The 19401-nt window shown below is 48.3% G+C and overlaps 1 pseudogene; it reads left to right on the top strand.

The window, feature by feature from the left end:
• Positions 1 to 4884: 4884 nt before the first annotated feature.
• LOC102825511 lies at positions 4885 to 6242 on the top strand (annotated as a pseudogene).
• Positions 6243 to 19401: the final 13159 nt, after the last annotated feature.

Below are 19401 nucleotides of genomic sequence, written 5' to 3'. Positions count from 1 at the left end.
ACCACTACGCTACCAGAGCTCCTTCTAAGTACCTAATAGTGGGATGAACTTTATGCTCTTTCTCCCTCTCTACCCCAGCCTGTGGAGTCTTGGAGCGGCACTGTGGGGTTAACGCTGGACGGCAAGGTCGGTTTGAACCACAAGGTCAGCAGTTCAAGCTCACCAGCTGCTCCTCCGAAACAGGGTTGCTATGAGTTAGAATCGACTCGATGGCACTTAACAACAACAACCCCAGCCTGTGCCTTCACAAGTCCTTATTCACTCACCAAGACACTGAGCCCACCCAGTCATGTCACAGGCAAAGGATGGGCAGCCAAGATGGACAAAAGTCGTGTTGGACGGAACTCTGGAAATTTCAGCTAATTGTCTGAAGTTACTGGGAAAACTGGATCACCTATAGGAGACACTGCTGCCCACTGGGCAGAAGGTGAGGACTGTGAATCTACTCACCACCCGGCCTGCCTCTGAAGGCAAGAAATATTGTAGAGGATGAAAGATTCCAAACTCAAATATACTTTATAAAGAGCCCCTTATTAATCTGAAGCAGGACAAAGACAAGAGGAAAACAAGTCCTTCGGATGAGAGAGCCCTCACTGTGCACAATGTGCTCATGGCCACACAGATGCTGGGCTGGGGAAGACTGGCTACTATGGACTTCAGTATTGTAGGGGAACACCGGCGGGCAGACGGCCCCAGGCAGCTGACCTCTCCAGGCTCAGTCTACGGTGTTTTTATAGTGAGGGGTTAAGCTGCAAAGGCAGTACCACCAGACTCCAAAAAAAAGGGTGCTGAACACCGGTTAGGGTTCCTAGGTAGCTGAATAGGAAGGAAGGGTTCACAAAGCCTGCTGGGTCCTGGACACAGGGTGCAGAGATTGCTCTGCTTTTATTTGGATCTTGTTTCTCTCCTGCTGTCCTGACAAGGAGATAGTTTGTTTTGTTTTCTCTCTGTCCACATTCTTACCGTCTGGTCTTTGTGTTTGGAGATTTTGTTTTAATGGTTCTATTGATCTTTTCCCACAGCCACCACACCAACCTTTTCCTTCAGGATTTTTTAGTACTTTTCCTCCTGTCCCCTCACCCTAACCACGTGGCTAGTCATAGACCACAGGGGGAGGGGGCGCAAAGGAAATCGTCAGAGAGTTATGATTGTGGCCGATGGGAAGCCCGGAAGCAGTAAAGAGGTGTGACCAGGAAGCAGGTTAGGGGAACTCAGGGGTTACCTCTGGGGCTCTCTGACCTCCTGGTTACTTCATGGGTGGGGTGGGGGGTCTGACTCTCATCCCACCTTCCATTGAGAGCAGGCCCAGGTGAATCCCCTGAAGACAAGATGTCCCACCTCTCCCTGGATTGGCTAGGGGTGGGATTGTAACCTACTTTCAAAGATCCCTTGTGTGAGAGCAAAGCTTTTGACATCCCAGGTTAATGGTGGGAAAGAAGTAAAAGGAAAGCCAAGTTTATGTCCACACTGAAAGTGGAGTTAAAGCTCCTACTGCTCGCCCCGAATCGAAACTCTGAAAGGTTAGGGAGTGACTCATCTCTGCTCTGCCCAGTGCTGATGGATGTCCACCACTGCCCCAGATCCTGATTTGTACACATGTCCTGGTGAGGCCGCTCCTGCCAGGGACCCAAGGGTGTCTGAGGAATGAGGCACCTGGACACAGGGGCAGCAGGCGGTGTTGTCCTCAGTCAGCTGTGGGCCCCCTGGCCATATCTTTGGAATTGAGTTCTGACACTTATGTAAGCAGAAGGCTTTTCCCTTCTGAGCCTAAACCCTGACCCTACCCCCCACCCCCCCACACACACATCCCATACCCTCACAACAACCCTATAGACAGAGAACTGCCCCGTGGGATTTCTGAGGCTGTAAATCTTTAGAAAGCAAAACCAGCCTCATTTTTCTCCCACTGAGCAGCTAGCAGGTTCAAACCTCCAACTTTGATTAACAGCCAAACACTCAACCGACTGTACCACGGGGGTTTGCCCCCACCCAGGGCAAACGTGCTCTTGTCAGCTGCTCCTGTCCACTCCAACTCACGGTGACCCCGTGACTGCTGAGCAGGGCTTCTATCCTCTACTGAGACTTTGTATTTCTACCCCAGATACCAGGTGCTCAGCACGGGGTCAAACCAGAATAAACCAGTTCAAAACCCTGATTAAAAATAAGGACCCTCCTTTTTTTCTCAGTATTCCTTTAAACATTGGGTAATTCTAAATTCTTTCTGATCTCTTGGGAAAGTCTGTAAACCTAAGTTGATTTGAAGTCCTGGTGTGGTGTTGAGGATAAAGCACTGGACCACAAGGTCGAGTTGAACCACCAGGTATCGGTTCAAAGTCACTGTGAGTCGGGTCACTGTGAGTCGGGACCAACTCAAAGGCATCAAACCACAACACCAGAATATTTTAGACTTCTGGCCCGAGGGCCCTTCTAACTGCAAAGGGCCTGAGGTTCCAACGTCCAGAAGGGTGTGCCGGGGTAGTCCTTCAGTAAGAGTGAGATTCCTTTTTGTCCTAGCTGACATGGCCTCGGGTCTAATGCTAATCCAAATGTTTATATCTTTCTTCCTTCTCTCCTTGGGGGAGGTTTTCTGGGTGGGAACTGCTTTTGTTTTTCATTGGATTCCCCAACAGCCCTCATCAGGCAGGTCTCCAGTACCCACTTCAAGTTCAGATGAGGGGTGTCTATCAGCAGAAAAGGATAGACAGAGAGGGGAAGAGAGGAGCCACCCACATGGGGGCCAAGAAATTCCCAACTGGGGTTGTGAGAGTCTGTATCTTACTTTTTTCTAGAAATTATCCCTTTGCAAATATATTCAGTTCATTTGCCCAAGAACACAATTGAGAAAGCAGGAAGGGTTAGGAAAGAAGGAGGAATGGAGATGGGAAAGAAGAAAGCAGTGGGATGTGAATTAGGAACCATGACAAGAAACAGAACATGCAGGCATTGTTGAATGGAAGACTTGCTTTCAACATCTTTACCCAACTCGCTACAAACAGTCAATAAAATAAAATAAAATATATATATATATATATATATATATATATATAGCTTCAAGTTTGTAGGAAATCGTTATTTAACAAAGTTGGGGTTGTTAATCCACACAATAAAAGTACTTGAAAAAGGAAACAAGTAAGGACTTCTATCCTGCAAGATAGCGGAAGAGTCTCTGCCTTAAAGAGAGGGACACAGAGGGCAATCCAGGAACACTGAGCTTCAGAGGAAAGGTTAGAGACGTGCTTGAAAAGTTAGAGACGTGGCGACTGGGAGGCGAAGCTGAGCAGAGGCAGAGCAAGGCAACTGACCGGTGAGCGGCCTGTCCGTCAGATATGGTGCAGCCATCTGGAACTTTTGCAAGCGAACAGCTATGAAGAGACAGACAACGATGGCTAGCTGGCAGGTATTCACACAGGTGGCAGAAAGTGTATAACTCCTTCGTATTCTCCACACTCCCCAGAATAACAGTGGTGGGGCTGGCCCCCACTTTCATCTACCCACAGCACAGTCGTTACTTTCCAGGAGTTTGGAGCTGAGCAGTTTGAGTCGGTGTGAGTTTGAGGCCTGCTGTACTGCCTTGGCACTTGGATTCAGGTGGGCTCTGCCCCCGATCTACGGACCCCACAGAGCCTCCAGGCCAGCTTTAGATTAGCCGGACACTTCATAATCAGCCACCCTGCCCCAACTGCCCTTTGGTTCTGACAAACACTGAAACTAGCAATCTAAAGGAGGGCGCCCTGAACCTCAACAGCATCGAGGGCTAGAACTCAGTCATTAATTACATCCCCTTCCAGCTCAGGGGCCCCTTGGCCAGCAGGAGTACCCCCCACCCCCTGCCCCCCCGCCCCTGAATTTTCTCCTCTCTGGGCCTAACAGCTGCACTGGTTTTTCTTTGTTGATATTTCCTTTCATGATTTTGTTTCTTTGTTGGGTCTTCTTCCTCTCTTTCCTTTCCCTTGCCTTTCATCCCTTGTATTCTTGCTTTTGGAATCCTGGCATGGCACTGTGGGTTAATGCGCTAGACTGCAAAGTCAGCCTGAACCAGAAAGTCAACGGTTCAAGCTCACCAGCCGCTCCTTGGAAATCCTATACAGAGTCGTTATGGGTCAGAACTGACTCAACAGCACCTCACAACATCTCTGCTTTTGTTTTTTCTTCTGTCTCTCCTTTTCACCCTCTTCTCCTTCTTCTTTTCCTCTGAAGTGTTCTCTAGTCTCTGTTTTTTTTCTGGTGTGTTTTTTTCTTTTCCTTTTCTTTTCTTTCTTATTTTTTCACTTGTATGGCTTGATTTTCCTGTCCCTCGTTTCTCTTAGTTATTATATTCTTTTTTACTTGTTGCTGCCAATTTTGTTCCATTTTTCTCCTATATTATATCCTATTTTTGCTGTTGTTTGCTTGTTTACTTGGTCTGTTTTGTTTTTCTGTGTGTGTTTTCTCCTCTTGCCCAACCCGACGGGAGATAGCAACAGTGTCCATACAGCTCATCCACAAGTGTAGCTCTGCAGCGCCACCCGCTGGACAGTGAGCCACATCCGCCAACACCTGCCAGACCCGCCCTCACTGAGCGGCACGTACCGTGAGCGGGAAGCAGTGCACACGCTTCCATTTTTCATCACACTCACAAGGAGACAGGGAAAGCCTACGAACACGCCAACCTACAACGAGCAATCCAAAACTACCAGCTGCTCCTGTAAAGATTTACAGCCTCGGAAACCCTGTACAACAGGGTTGCTGTGAGTTGAAACCGACTCCATGGCACATAACAACAACACAGTGTCTCTGAGACAACAGACCACTTTAGTTCACACAAAGACACAGGAGAGCTTTCCACAATGAGTTTGCCACCCGAATACAGGTGTTGGTGAAAACCATGGCAAAACCTAAGCCAAAATGGGAAAGGAAAAGAATCACATCAATATGGTTATTTTTGGACACGCCGACTCTGGCAAGTCAACCATTACTGGTCACCTGATCTACAAATGTGGTGGGATCGACGAAAGAACCATTGAAAAATTTGAGAAGGAAGCTGTGGAGCTGGGGAAGGGCTCCTTCAAGTTTACCTGGGTCTTGGATCAACTAAAGGCTGAAGGTGAGTGAGCCATCACCATTGATATCTCCTCCCTGTGGACATTTGAGACCAACACATACTGTGTGGCCATCATCGATGCCCAGGACACAGAGACTTTATCAGAAACATGACTTCAGGAACCTCACAGGCTGACTCTGCTGCCCTGATTGTTGCTGCTGGGGTTGGAGAATTTGAAGCTGGTATCTCTAAAATGGGCAGACCCATGAGCATGCCCTTCTGGTTACACACTGCGTGTGAAACAGTTAATTGTTGGTGTTAATAAAATGGATTCCACCGAGCCACCCTACAGCCAGAAGAGCTATGAGGAAATCGTTAAGGAAGTCAGCACCTACATTAAGATAATTGGCTACAACCCTGACACAGTAGCATTTGTGCCAATTTCTGGTGGGAATGGTGACAATGTGCTGGAGCCAAGTGCTAACATGCCTGGGTTCAAGGGATGGAAAGTCACCAGTAAGGATGGCAATGCCAGTGGAACCACATTGCTTGAAGCTCTGGATTGCATCCTGCCACCAACTCGTCCAACTGACAAGCCCCTGCGTCTGCCTCTCCAGGATGTCTACAGATTGGTGGTATTGGCACTGTCCCTGTGGGTAAAGTGGAGACTGGCATCCTCAAACCAGGCATGGTGGTCACCTTTGCTCCCATTTACGTTACCACTGAAGTAAAATCTGTTGAAATGCACCATGAGGCTTTGAGTGAAGCTCTGCCTGGGGACAATGTAGGCTTCAACGTAAAGAACGTTTCTGTCAAAGATGTTCACCGTGGCAATGTGGCTGGTGACAGCAAAAATGACCCAGTAATGGCCGCAGCTGGCTTCACTGCACAGGTGATCATTCTGAGCCCTCCAGGCCAAATCAGTGCTGGATTGTCACACAGCTCACAGTGCTCGCAAGTTTGCCGGTCTGGTAAGAAGCTAGAGGATGGCCCCAAATTCTTGAAGTCCGGTGATGCCGCCATTGTTGACACGGTTTCCAACAAGCCTGTGTGTGTTGAGAGCTTCTCAGCCTACCCTCCTCTGGGACATTTTGCTGTTTATGACATGAGACAGACTGTGGCTGTGGGTGTCACCAACGCAGTGGACAAAAAGGCTGCTGGAACTGGTCAAGTCACCAAGTCTGCTCAGAAAGCTCAGAGGATCAATGACTATGACCTTTAACACCTGCCCCTCCAGTCTTAATCAGTGGTGGAAGAATGGTCTCAGAACACTTTGTCTCAATTGGCCATTGAAGTTTAATAGTAAAAGACTGGTTAATGGTAACAATGCATCGTGAAACCTTCAGAAGGAAAGGAATGTTATGCAGACCATTTGTGTTTGTGTGTGTGGCAGTTTTAAGTTGTTAGTTTTTTAAATCAGTACTTTTTAAAATGGAAACCACTTGACCAAAAAATTTTATAGAATTTTAAGACCCATTAAAATAAAGTTTAATGAGAAACAAGAGAGAGTGGATCAAACAAATGACCAAGAAGCAGAGTCAGAAAAATGTTTCTGAGGTAGAAAAGGTAATGAAACTACCTGAGAAAGAATTCAAAAAATAATAATTAGGTCCCTTCAAGGTATTGACAGAAAGATCAAGGAAAGCAAAGAGAACACAGGGTGGAAGAGGGGGGAATAGAAGACTTGAGGAAAACACGACTACAAGAACAAATAGGCAACATAAATGCAAATTCTGAAACAATACAAAAGCTTCCAATAGAAAGCCAGATCTCAGAAATGAACAATACACTGAAAAGACAAAAGAGTAGATTTGAATCAGTGGAAGCCTGAGCTAGTGAGAGCTTGAAGATAAATCTCTTAATACCAGTAAGTTAGAAGAATAATCAGAAAAAAAGAATGAAGAAATTGAAAGAAAGCCTGAGATTTCTGTGAGACATCAGAAAGAGGAACAACTTACAGACCAGCAAGAGACAATAAAAAGCAGAGAAAATTGTCAAAGAGCTGCCGGAAGAAAACTTCCCTAACATCACGAAAGACAATAAGATAAGCATTCAAGAAGCTAAAGAAAGTGAGGAGGGAAAACACACACACACACACACACACACACACAACAAAACACCAAACAGGATAGACCCCAAAAGAAAATCACCAAACATATCATAATCAAGCTTTCCAAAATCAAAGACAAGGAGAGAGTCCTGAGCACAGCTCAGGAAAAACTAAAGTTGCCTACCAAGGAGAATCAATAAGACTAAGCTCTGATTTCTCAGCAGAAACACTGCAGGCAAGAAGGCAATGGGATGAAATATACAAAACTCTGAAAGAAAAAAAAATTATCAACCAGGGATCATATACACAGCAAATCTATCCTTCAAATGCAATGGCAAAATTAGGACGTTCAAGATCAACAGAAATTAAAGGAATATGTAATAACCAGACCACCTTTGCAAAACAATACTAAAGGATGCTCTTTGGGCTGAGATCCAACAGCAGCTGACAACCTGAGATTAACATACATGACAACACCCAGGACTCAATCCGGATACACAAGTCTCCAAAGTCAGCAAACCTACAGACTGAAAACAGAGAACCAGAGATGTCAATTTATCATGAAGTCAATTACAAAGCAAAAAGAGGAATGTCTGGGTGCAGATATGAACTTCCAGATGGAGAGGAAGTCAAGTAGACATCGAGATCAAACAGACTGTTTTAAGTGGGGAATGAATTAATAAACTGAAGAGTAACCTCAAAGAAAATGAAGACACCTTCACATCAAAATAAAAAAGAGGAAAATCAGAAATATTTAGTAACAATATCAATGAAGAAAATGAAAAGTAAACCCACAAACAAAATGAGCTCAGTACAGAAGGTTATATGGAGCAAAGAAACTAGTAGCATCACAAAAAGCCACAGCAAAATGACAGCGAACAATTCATACCTATCAATAATCACACTGAATGCAAATGGATTCAATGCACCGTGAAAAGGCAGAGAGCAGCAGAACGGATAAGAAAACAAGATCCTTCAGTATACTGTCTATAAGAGACATACCTTACACATAAAGACAAAACTAGACTAAAAATCAAAGGCTGTAAAAAACATATCAAGTTAATGGCAATCAAAAATGAGTAGGAGTGACAACATTAATCTCTGAAAAAAATGATACTTTAAGGCAAAAAAATCAGCAGAAGGGACAAAGAAGGAAACTATATCATAATTCATTGAATAAGAGGATATGACCATAATAAATAACTATGCGTCAAATGAAAGAGCCTCAAAATACATAAATCAAACTCTAATAGAATAGAAAAGAGAAATAAACAACTCTACAATAATAGTAGGAGATTTTAACACACCACTTTCGATGAAGGACAGAATAACTAGAAAAAACTTTACAAAGACACAGAAGAACTAAATGAAGAAGTGCACCAACTGGACCTCATAGACATACACAGAGCACTCAACCCAACAACCCAACAATAGACATTCTTCTGCAGTGCACGTGGAACATTCTCCAGAACAGACCATATGTTAGACCACAAAGCAAGTCTCAATAAATTTTAAGATAGCAGAATACTACAAAGCATCTTATCAGATCACAACACTATAAAATTAGAAATCGACAATAGGAAGATCAAGGGGAAAAAAATCAAATACATGGAAATTGAATAACACCCTGCTTAAATGCCACTGAGTGATAGAAAAAATAAAACTATTCCTAGAATTGAACAAGAATGAAAAGACAACATTCCAAAACTTTGGGGACATAGTAAAAGCAATGCTAAAAAAAAAATTTAAAAAAAAGGGCAGTTTATACCAATAAACACACATATCCAAACAGAAGAAAGAATCAAGATGAATACCTTAACCCAACATCTCCAAGAAAAAGAGCGTCAGAGTAATCTACTGCCACCAGAAGAAAAGAAGTAATAAAGGTTAGGTTGATGGTTATGTGCCGTGGAGTCAGGTCCGACTCATAGTACCCTGCATAGATAAAGCCTTTATCTTTCTCCTGCAGAACAACTGGTAGTTTTGAACCGCTGACCTTGAGGTTCACAGCCCAATTCATAACCACGATGCTAGCAGAGCTCCTTAATTAGGGTTAGAGAAAAAGTAAATTAAGCAGGAAACAGAAAAATAAAAGGAAGAATCAACAAGACAAGAAGTGGGTTTTTTTGAAGGGATCAATACAATTGACAAAATCTAACAAAAGAAAAGATGCCAATAACACAAATAAGAAATTATATGGGTAACATCATAAGAGAACAAACAGAAATAAAGAAAGATACGAATGCAATACTATGAAGAAGTGTACTCCAACAATTTTGAAAATCTAGAAGTGGAAATGTTTCTAGAAATACACAACTTGCCTACAGTAACAGACTGAAGTAGAAAAGTTGAACAGACCTATAACAAACGAAGACATTGATCAAATCGTTAGAAGACTCCCAATTATAAACAATTCTGGGCCCAGATGGCTTCCCTGGGGAATTCTACCAAACATTCACAAAAGAACTGACACCAATTCTACCCAATCAACTCCAGAATAGAAAAAGGAGGAGCAGCTGATGGGTGTGAACTGCCGACCTTGTGGTTCACAGACTAGTGCGGACCCTATCACACCACACCAGGAATGTATTAGCCATTAAAGAGATGCGAATCAAAACAACAATGAGGCATCATCTTATACCTCTCCCCACTCTGGCATTGATAACAACCCAAAAAAAAAAGCCCAGAAAACAAATGCTGGTGAGGGTATGGAGAGATTGGGGCATCCCCTACACTGCTGGTTGTAGTTGTTGTTAAGTGCCGTCAAGTCGATTCCAACCTATAGCGGCCCTGTATAGGGTTTCAAGGAGCAGCTGGTGAGTTTGAACCACTGATCTTGCAGTTCAAACTGACTTTGCAGTCTGACGCATTAGCCCACAGCGCCACACCAGGCCTCCATGTTGCTGGTAGGACTCTAGAAATGGTTCAGTCACTGTAGGAAACGCTTTCTTAAAAAGTTGGAAATAGAAATATTGTACCCCCAGCAATCGCTCCACTCAGTGTATATCCTCAGGAAATCAGAGCCTTAGTACAAATAGATACATGCATACCCATGTCCACCTGCTCCTAGGAAGCCCTACGCAGGGTTACTATGAGTATTGCCTACAGCTAACAATGATAACAAAGTTCAGTATAACACTGTTCACAATAGCAAAAATATGAAGACAGCCTAAATGCCCACCAACAAAAGAATGGTTCCAATTTGGTAATACACTCTATGGAATACTACCCAACGTTGAAGAATAATGATGAATTTGTAAAAGACCTCATAACATGATGAACCTGGAGGGCATTGTGCTGGGTGGAATTATTCAATCACAAAAACACAAATCTTGTATGAGACCACTGTCGTAAAAAGACAAGAACAGGTTTTCTTGTTAAAAGAAACAATCTATGATGGTTACCAGGGAAGGGAAAATTATTCACTGGGTTGAAGGTTGTTGGTGTTAAGTGCTGTCGAGTTGGGACTCATAGCAACCCTGCATAGGGCTTCCAAGAAACAGCTGGTGGGCTTGACACATGTTAACTTAAGTGATGGGGAGGGAGGTTGGTACAAGGAAGATGAAGGTGGTGAAGACTCAGGAAGAGTGCAAGAGTGAAAGCTACTGGAGGAGGTGCTACTACTTACTGATGGTACGTACAACGGATTGTGGTTATTGGAATGACAGAGTGTGTGATTTCTTTCATGTGGGTTGATGATCTGTTCTGTAAACCTTCATTCCATTCAGAGTTAAAAGTTTTAAAAAAAGTTAAAGGAACACACAGTTGCTGTACCAAAGCAAATTGTTCAACGTCTAACCATTTCAGGAAGTAGCATAGGACCCAAAACCAATGGTATTTTTCATAGATTCAATCGTGTCCCCTAGCGTACCAGCCACTCCTCAGAAACCCTACACAGGGTCACTGTGTGTTGGAACCAACGTGACGGCACTTCACAACAACAAAATACGTGTCAGCTTGTCTGGGCCATGATCTCCAGTGGTTTATGGGGCAGTTATGTGATGGTCCCCCACGGTGTGATAAACCAATAAAAGGATTGGGGGGGGGGGACTGCAAACATTAAAAGGAAACAAGTATATTAAAGGGAGTTAGAAATGTGTAGGGGTAGATAAGTTTGTATGTGCGGATAAACATTGTTCAAAGACGCTTTGACTAGTTTTAGACTTAGAAAATAGATGAAGATGAATAATAAAGTAGATTTTAAAGCCTGGAATGTTAGTTAAAGTAAAACAACCTCATAGGGTCTCTTCTGAGGCTCAAATTAAAGACCTTCTGGTTCACCCAGGACAGAGGGAGGTTGCGGGGTGGGGGCTTTCAGCGCCCCCTGGGTGCCTGGCCCCTCCCTCTGTCTGCCAGTTCTCACTGATCACCTGATGCCCCACCCTGATCTGAGTCTCTCTAGTTTCATCTCTGGACCTCTGCCCCTGGAAGCCCATTCATCCCTTCAGGGAGTGTTTATCCAGATAAGATCATGCTATTTGCTTAAAGTCCTTGTTTTAGAAAAAGTCATTGCTCCCGCCTCTCTGCTAACCTCTGCTGCCTCATTTTATGAGCCGGGTCTGTGCCCACCTCCCGTTTGCGACTTGGACCTGGAACCCCAGACTCCAGACTGGGCTGGCGGCCGCTTAGGGGCGCAATGCGGAGAAGCGTCGGCAGGTGGCGTCACTGCACCGTCCTCCATCCCTCCCCGCGGAATGCCTGGCCGCCGTTGTGGGCAGCCTTCAGTTAGACACCCTTTCGGAAGTCCCGGTGCAGGGTTTGAGGTCTGTCTGACCCGGGTGCTTCCCCCCACAGGTGGTCCTGAGACAGCACCTGCTCCCAGGACGGGGGAGGCTGCTGAAGGCACCTGTCAGGTGGCTGCTCTGGAACCCGGCGGCATAGCTGTTGCAGAGGAATGTCCACCGAAGAGCCTGAGAGCCGGACCCCACAGACTGGTCCCCTCCGCCTCTCCCACCTGCCCCTGAGCCCTGGGCCAGCGAGGTCAGAGTCAGACTGGCCACTTGGATCCCTTGTCGTGGTGTGGCGCTATGAGATCGGCCCTGGACTGTTCAAACCCACCAACTGCTCTTCTGAAACCCTATACAGGATCGTTATGAATCAGAACCCACCTGACGGTACTTGTCCAGTTCTGTCCTGCCGCCTGCCCTCCCATCTCCCACCCACACTGCCTCCCAGAGGCCCCAGTGCAGGCTGCTGCCTTTCCACACTGCCCGGAGGAGCCCTCTCCCCGACCCCAGTTCCTAGACTGCTTCTCGTTAACTGGGTTTGCGTGCCTGCGTGGCTCCAGACCCGGACGCGCATGGGTGACCGGTGCTGCGTGGACCCAGCAGCCAGCAGAGGGCGCCACGTCCCTCCAGGTTCCACATCCCACCCTGGGACCAGACAGACCGGGAGCTGAGCACTCAGTGGGCAGCAGAGGGCGCAAACACACATACCCTCAAACCTGCGCACACATGCGCACGCTCACACAAAGTAACACACACTTCCACTTAGAACCGCAACATTGTGTGGCATGCTGGCTGGTGTTTAATCTAGTGGGTTCCGTAGCAGTACACTCAGAAATCCATGTCTGGTGGGACAGAGACAGTGACGTCTGAAAAGTGTGTGACATTGTGCCTGTGTGTATGTCTGTGTGAATAGGTGACATTGTGTGTGTGTGTGACATGGTTTGTCTGTGTGTGCACAGGGGGCCCAGTGCCTACCCCCCATTGCATTTGTTTGTTTAAATCTGGGGACAGGACTTCCTTGGAAACGGAGGGGTGCAGGAGCGGGCTGAGTAGCGCTGTGTGGGGTGCTGGCTTCTCATCACGTTGGCCAGCAGGGCAGCTGTGTCCTCTCCACTTTCCGGAGAGCTGCTGTCTCAGCAGATCCTGGGGCCGGGGGAGGGGGACCTTGTCACCCCACCCTCAATACCCTCTTCCTGCAGGATTGTGGGAGCAGGTGGGGATGGGGGCTCCCCTCTCCCTTTCCACTCCCCCTGGGAGGGGAGTACCTCGGGGGCCAGCATGGGGGTCATCTCAGCGTCAGGGTCCCATCATGTCCAACAACTGCACAGGTTGTAGTGCTGGCTTGGGCTGTGCCCTGGGGGACTCAGAGCTGGAGGCAGGGTCCGGTGGAGACCCACCTCTACCTCCCCTCCTGCTGAGCTAAACCCCAGTTCTTCCACCTCCTCCTAGTCTTCTTCTAATTCACCTTCCTCCTCCCCACATTCTTCTGCCTCTTCAAAATACTCTTCTTCAGTGCAGCTTCCCCCTCACTTCTGTTGATGTTAATGGTTATCAAATCTTCTACTAGGGTGGGGGTCATCCTCCCCCAGGACTCCCTTCAGGAACAACTGAGGTGGTGGGATCACTGGACCAGGACCAGGAATGGTGGCCCAGCGGAGTCCCAGGAGAAGGTGCAGCGGCTGAGGGAGTAGGGATGACAGCCCGTCAGGCATGGTCCCCACGCTGTCACCAGATGCCTCCTTCTAGTGGGGAACGAAGGCTGGTCTGGAGACTTGCCACCAGGGGTCTAGGACTGGGTCCTTAGCTGAGCTTGTCCAGTGGGGGGGTGTCTCAGGGTCAGTCCAGAGTCGGGGGTTGTATAGACCCCAGACCCAGGATAGAGAGGGCTACGTGTGGTTGGCTAAGGCTGGAGGCCCAGGGTGTGCTGGGGGATGGAAGGGTGGGGCCCTGAATGGAGATGGGGCCTCAGGAAGGGGAACATGGACTGCAGGGGAGGAGCCCAGGGCGGGGGTCAGAGCCACACAAGCCACCAGCGCTTCTTCTCGCTGCCCAAGGAAGAGGGGTTGCAAGGCAAGGTCGAAGGAGGTGGGCATCAAGGAGACGGAGCCAACAGCAGTGCCAGCAGCAGAGGGTAAAGTTCGCGGTGGTAGCAGGAGTTGGTTGGTATGTGGAGAGCTGCTCAGGGCCTCACCCTGCTGGACACCCAGGACAGAGGCCAGGAGCTGCCCCTGCAGTCTGTTGTGTGTTTTCTCCTGCACTCACATCGCTGGTGGCCTTGTTATCCTCCTTCCAGAGGTTAGGTGGGGGTGGGGGGCAGCCAGCTACAGCTTCTTGGGCCCCTAGGCTTTCCGGTTTGCAAACCCCCATCAGGATCCCCTTGGGGGCTGCACAACTTAAGGACATCAGCTGGGGGGAGATGTCCCTGAGCAATGGGTGAGCAGGGCCTCTCCCCACACATCTTTACCTGGAGCTCCAGGACAGTGTACACCTTGGCCCGTTTGGCTCTTGAAGGTCTTTCCTGGCCTGGAGAGAGGGTATCCCTACCCATACTCCAGGCACTGAGGACCTGGGGGAGCAGGCGGATGATGAGGCCCCAAAAATGGCCGAGCCACTGCCACATGTGAGGCTTCAAGATGGAATGAGGGCAAGGGTAGCAACCACTACCCACTGTACCTTCTCTGCCACCTGGTGGACCCCACCTTCCTTCCCTGATCACACACGGGGTCCACATGTCTGGGTCATCTTTTCACCCCTGATCGTCCCTGTGTCTCAGCCCTGATCCCCCACACCCATGGCACCAGCACTGACCCTCCAGGAGCCCCCTCCATGCTTCCTGGGAACAAACTGGAGCTTGGCTCTTAGGGAACAGCTAGAACATTCTGTGGTCTGACACCCCCACGTTCTCGTCTCCATTTTCCTCCAAAGTGGACATTTCTTTTTGTGCTTTCACAAATTCTATACTAAGCAGTTGTTATAAAACTCAATTTCAGTAAAATGCTTAATTTATTTTAAAAACACAAAGCACCCACCTAGAGAAGCCTTGGGGACAACAGGAGCCCCTCCCAGCCTGGGAAGACCCTACCCCCACCCTGAATGGGGAGGAAAGAGGGGACCCATCCTCTCCTCTGGTGAGGAAGCAACTTCCTCAAGCTGATGTTGAGCTCAGCGCCCCCCCTGCCCCCCCCAGGTGCACACAGAGCCTCATTTGTTGTTGTTAAGTCCCATCGAGTCGGCTCTGACCCATAGCAACCCTGGATAGGGTTTCCAAGGAGCAGCTGGTGAGCTTGAACCACCAACTTTGCAGTTCAAATGGCTTTACAGTCTGACGCATTAGCCCACAGCGCCACACCAGGCCTCTCAGAGCCTCATTGCCCACCTTAATTTTCATTAGGGATTTGACAGGCAGTTTGTCTTCACTTCTCGCAGAGATAAGAGGCCTCACCTCACCTCCAGCTGCCCCAATCCCTCTCCGAATGCACAGCCCATCTCTGGGACCCACCCTTCACCCAGAGACCTGGGGGCAGCTGGACGTCTGCCTGGGAGACCAGCATCCCCCCCTTCCAGGTCCTCTCCCTCCCCCAGGCTCTGAGATCTCACTCTTCCCTTAGAGTTTCCTGAGCTCAGGAGCCCCTCGGTCAGACCCCAGGGCCCAGCTAACGCCACCTTCCTGAGGCCCTGATTAACATCTACCTGTCCACACAGGCCCACGGAACCGGCTTTTCCTGCTGCCCACACCCAGGCCCCTGGAGAGCCACCCGCCTAGGTTGGCTGTGGTGGTGGGGAGGGGCCTCAGCCAAGGAGAAGGCTGCTTCTGGTTTGGGGTTGGCCTTGGAGAGAAATAGGAAATGGAGCTTCCTGTCTGGTTTATGGAGGAACTGTGTGCCCCAGGCTGTGGAGCTGGGGTGATTCTGGGGTACTATGGACCTGCCTATGGACAGGGGAGGGGAAAGAGGAGAAAGGAGAGATTGATTGAGGGGGAGGAAGCAAGGTGGAACTGAATGAAGGTGTTTGAGGGAGGAGGGAAGGCAGGCTGGCCACTGAGGAGAGGGGAGACCCCAGGCACCATCATTTGCTGTCACCTGCCCACTAGAGAGACAGGGTCCAGTTTCTGAGTCTCCTGGGATCAGATCCCACAGCTGAAGCCCAGATATGCTCCCCACGGTCCCCGCACCCCACCAGCATCAGGTGGGCCCAAGGATCCTACCCAGAGGTGAACCTGTTCCCTCCACCTGAGGCCCTCCCCCACCCTGAGTCCGCCCTCAGCCCCAACATGTGGTGGAATTCCCCCACCTGCCTTCCTATTCTTCCACAGGCCCCTGATGCCCAGGTCCCCCTCCCCCTCCCCCACAGGCCCCCATGGCCCAGGCCCCCTTCCCCACCCCCACAGGCCCCCATGGCGCAGGCCCCCTCCCCCACTGCCTTGATCTGCAGTTCATCTCCTGTGACTCAGCAGACATGAGTCCTGAGCCTCTCAGTCCAGCTGTTCCTGCTTCCTAAGAGGACTTTCCTAGCATTTAGCCAAGTGGGGGACCCTGGTCTGTTCTGGGGGGATGGGGGACTGGTAGGACAGGGAAGTGGGTCTGGGGCCTCAGCTCCCCTTGCCTGCCTTGGCTCTGTGCCCACCTTGGTGTCCAGTGTCTGGTTGCCTGGGCTTCCGGGGTGAATGTGGAGCAAGGGTGTCTGTGCCCACCCAGTTCCTTAGATAGGCCATGATGGGGGGGAGTGACACTGTGTGTGGGAGGGTTCCCGTGTGTGTGTGTGTGTGTGTGTGTGTGTGTGTGTGTGTGTGTATGTAGGAGGGCACCCAGGGGTGAAAATTCCAGGCTGTGGTGCTGGGCGCCCAGCCTCTCAGTTGAGTTTATGAATATTCATTAGAGTATTAAAGCCCCATTGGAAGAGCTCACTGGGGCTGAGGCCTGTACAGTATATTTTGTTCTGAAAAGATTTCAGTTGCAGGACAGAGGCCCAGAACATCTTGTGTTCACTGGGGGTTCATGAGGTCCAGGTCTGAGCCCCCAGGTGAGGGTCCTGGGGGCAAAACCCCACAGGACCTGAAGTGTCCCCAAAGATTCCACAGGAGGAACAGGGGACACAGACACATCCAGCCCTGCACACTCCGCTCAAGGTGGTTTCACAACCTGGTAAAGCCCCTTGAACGTTATCTCTCCCATTTCCCCCAGAATTTTCCTAGTTCTTCCTGCTCACTTTCTAGCATTTTATTACAGAGACACCCAATTACACACAGAGCAGAGGTAGGGGCCAACCCTGACCAGCCCCCCCACCCCTCAGGGCCACTTTGATAATACCACGTGGTACCTGCTACTTTGCATTTTCATTTTCACTTTTCACCAGTTCTCTGGGCTTGGTGTTATCGGTAATGGGAACATTCGGAAAGAACCTAACGGTTCAAACTTTAGGTACTGGCTAACAGGTGACAACTCATTTGTCATGTATGAACTCATTCTCGTTAACAATAACACACACAAATACATGCATGCAGACAAGAATAAATACATACACATGCATGCAGATATGCATCTATGCCAACACACACACATATGCAGACATGAATACATCCAAACACCCCACACACATGCATGCAGACACACATACACGCCAATGCACGCATCCGCACACCCGCACACATTCATGCACACACGAGTACATATGCATACATCCACACACATGCACACATACACAACACACATTCACATGCACACATATTTCCATGCTACACACACACACATGCACACACATTTCCATGCATACACACGCAGAGGCACACACACACACATTCATATGCATGCATGCAGATGTAACACATTTTCATGCATGTGTGCAAATGAATACACATATGCAAATAACAGACACATACATAAGGACATTCATACACATGTAGACACACACATGCATAATAATACATTCACACACCTGTATGCAGGTACATATATAACACTTGCACACACACAAACACACATAATAACATATACCCCATACATAAATATGTACACACGTGCAATTCATACACATGTACAGGCACATCTGTGTGCACACACACATGTATGCAGACATATATACAACACACACATACATGTACACATCCAGTTACACGCAGAGGTGCACATACATAATGTGTACACATACATACACATTGGTGGGCATGTGCCGTGGAGACGGTTCCGACTTACAGCAACCTTGTACAGCGTTTCCGAGGCTGTAAATCTTTACAGGAGCAGAAAGCCTCATCTTTCTCCAGCAGAACAGCTGGTAGTTTCGAACTGCTGACCTTGTGGTTAGCAGTCTGACTCGTAACCACTACGCTACCAGAGCTCCTTATACATACACATTAACACATACATAAGGCAGGCCTTCCAAAAAGTTTATAGACAAATGGAATGAAAAGAGAATTCTATTTTTCATGAACTTTTTCAAGCTCCCCTCATACATATATATTCACACACACACACACACACACGCACTCGGGCCTGAGTGTACGGACATTTCTGTATGAGGGAGAAGGGGGTTTAAGACACTCTGGGTGCTGATATTTTGGGAGTGTTCTGTATGAAACTCGGTGGTTTTTTGTAATAAGAATAAGAAGGTAAGCTCAGGAATGACGGCAGGCTCAGGACGACCTGGCTCTAGCTAGTTTCATTTTCCACTGCTGCCACCTCTGACTGCTCTCCGTCTTAAATGACAGTTACATGATCTTCTCAATCGTTCAGAAAGTTTTCAGCCACCTGTCCGCCTCTCTCTGACCCGCTTGTGCTGGGCACTTACTGCCTCAGTTCTCCCAGTACCAGGAGCAGGGCCATTAGGGAATTCTGGTGTGGCGTTGTAGATGAATGCGCTGGACTGCAAAGTTGGTGTGAACCACAAGGTCAGCAGTTCAAGCTCACCAGCTGCTCCTTGGAAACCCTATACAGGGTCGCTACGGGTCGGAGCCGACTTGACAGCGCTTCATAACAATCACCATATGATGGGGGGAAGGCCTGGTCCAAATGCCAGGTGCCAGCCTCCTTGCGCCACTGAGGAACACAGGCAGGCAGTTCCTCAAATGATTCGACATGGAGTTCCCACATGACAGAGCAGTCCCACACATACAGAGTCTACACCCAAGAGAAATGAAAAACTACGTCTCCACAGCAACAGCATCCGTAAGTCTAAATGTAGAAGTGTCTAAATGTCCATCAATCAATGTATGATTGGCAAACGGTGGTCTCTGCACACACAAGAAAGAAAACAGTTGTTGGGAAGTGCCGTGGAGTCGATTCCGACCCATAGCGACCCTGTATAGGGTTTCTAAGGAGCAGCTGGTGAGCTTGAACCACCAACTTGGCAGTTCAAACGGCTTTGCAGTCTGGTGCATTAACTCACAGCGCCACACCAGGCCTCCTTAAAGGAATATTGCTTGCCCGTGAAAAGGAATCAAGTACTGAATGTAGCCCAACTTGGGTAAACCTTGAAAACAGTATGCTAGTTCAAAGCCATCAGACACAGAGGCTCGTGGTATATGAGTTCAGCTGAAACATCCAGCATTGGAGACCCAGAGCACCCCAGTTGTGTTTAGGGCAGGGATGGGGTGGTTGGGGGCTTAGGGAATT

This window comes from Chrysochloris asiatica, unplaced genomic scaffold, assembly GCF_000296735.1.
Source record: "Chrysochloris asiatica unplaced genomic scaffold, ChrAsi1.0 scaffold00105, whole genome shotgun sequence".
NCBI classification, from domain to species: domain Eukaryota; kingdom Metazoa; phylum Chordata; class Mammalia; order Afrosoricida; family Chrysochloridae; genus Chrysochloris; species Chrysochloris asiatica.
This window is presented reverse-complemented; position numbering and strand designations above follow the sequence as displayed.